The following is a 1,740-nucleotide window of genomic DNA, read 5'->3' on the forward strand; positions in this document are numbered from 1 at the left end:
TTTTTCCCCGATATTCTTCTGTTGAAATGCATTACTTTCTTTCACCCTTTGTGATTGATATTTTCCCTTATATGTTGGAAGGGAAAGGGATTTTTCTTCTCATTTTTGATTCGGGGTAGTTATTGAATTCAAACAGGTTCTTCCTTAAATCTAAAGTGTCTTACTTTCAAGGTGAACTACCGTGCACAGAGGCGTGTGGCTCACATGTGCATGTGATGAATTAGTGTAGAGTAGGCAATGTGCTCAGAGCATGCAGCTTGGCTTTTACCGTACCCCATCTACCCCCGGGTGAGGGTAGGAGAAGGAGCATGAAGGGGGAGGGAAGGGAGGCACGGGCTGGTGGCAGCAGAGCAGGTTAATTACATTTAAATCCTGTAACTTGGGGCCTTGCAGGTGGAAATATCTATAAAACAACCCATTGAAAGTTCTCAAAAAAAGCTGAAAACTGGCATATGTGCTTTGTTTGAGGGGGTCTTGTGCTGCCAGCCAGTTCCCGAAGACGTGGGAAGCCCACACAGCTCCGGTGTAAGCGAGAGTGCATCTTCCTCATGCTCATCCTCGTTGTGGGGCTTGTGACCCATTGATATTGTTGATGAGCAGGAGGTTATAAAGCATCCAGGGACAAACATCCACCAAGAGCTGAGAGCAGGCTGGCTGTGAATAGCTGTGGCTACTGAGATGATGTTTAGCCAAATAACACAGGAGGCTCTTCACCGTCATGTCATAGTGCATCCAAAGTCAGACCAAATCCATAGCCAAGAAATTAGCCAAAAAGACTAATTCTGTAAGCAGTTGAAGCAATTTGCCCCAAGCGAAAACTGATGGCGTCCAGCATATCCCAGATTCAGGCTAAATTCCTTCAGAGTAATAAAAGACGCTAATTTGGCAATATCATGGTGTAAATGGAAACTGAAATAGTGAATGCTCTGCTTCGCCTACCTGCCCCTAGATGCTGTATATCAAGTTTTTGATATTGTCCATCATATGTTGCAAAGAATGACTCATCTGTTTCAAAAGACAGCATCCAGATGTAACTAGAGAAATTTAATTATGGATTCTGTGTGTTCGTTCAAAAATATTTTTTTTTCTCTAAGGGAAAAAAGATGTTGAGCAAATAATACTATATTTAGAACAGAACTAACTTACTAAAATTATAGCTGTACCAACGGATAAATAAACATAAACTAGTAGCATGAACCATTAATGAAAGATAAATCGTATGAAGGGAAATGACAAATGTTTACAGTTTTGGCAGGATTTAAAACAGGGCATGTCTCCTTATATACAGCAACTGTTTTAACAGCTGCTTTTTTTTTTTTTTTCCCCTCCCCTAAATTATTTCAGGTTTTTGAGTCATGATGCAAGAATCTGGGACTGAGACAAAAAGTAACGGTTCAGCCATTCAGAATGGAGCGAGCAGTGGCAACCATTTACTAGAGTGCAGCCTGCGGGAAGTGAGATCAAACGGCGAGACACCTTCAGTTGAAATTGGGGCTGCAGATTTAGCACATCTTCAGCAACAGCAGGTACTGTAAGATGTATTACAAGTTTCCTACTTGCAGCAAAAGCATGGAGCATTTAACCCCCCCTCTCAAACCCTTCGTATTTGCCGGAGGATGCTTTTAGGACTTGCCTATGCCACCCTGTAGATTTTTGTCCATAGGGGATTGCAATCGTTAATGTAAAGGGAAACGTTGGGAGTTTTATTCCGGGGCTCCTTTTTAATTATTCCCTGGAAAT

The 1,740-nt window shown here is 41.9% G+C and overlaps 1 pseudogene; it reads left to right on the plus strand.

Annotated features, from left to right (window-relative positions):
- The first annotated feature begins 1,355 nt into the window (after window positions 1–1,355).
- LOC104165122 lies at window positions 1,356–1,526 on the plus strand (annotated as a pseudogene).
- The last annotated feature ends 214 nt before the right edge of the window (window positions 1,527–1,740 follow it).

Source organism: Cariama cristata, unplaced genomic scaffold (assembly GCF_000690535.1).
Source record: "Cariama cristata isolate BGI_N322 unplaced genomic scaffold, ASM69053v1 scaffold3627, whole genome shotgun sequence".
Lineage (NCBI taxonomy): Eukaryota > Metazoa > Chordata > Aves > Cariamiformes > Cariamidae > Cariama > Cariama cristata.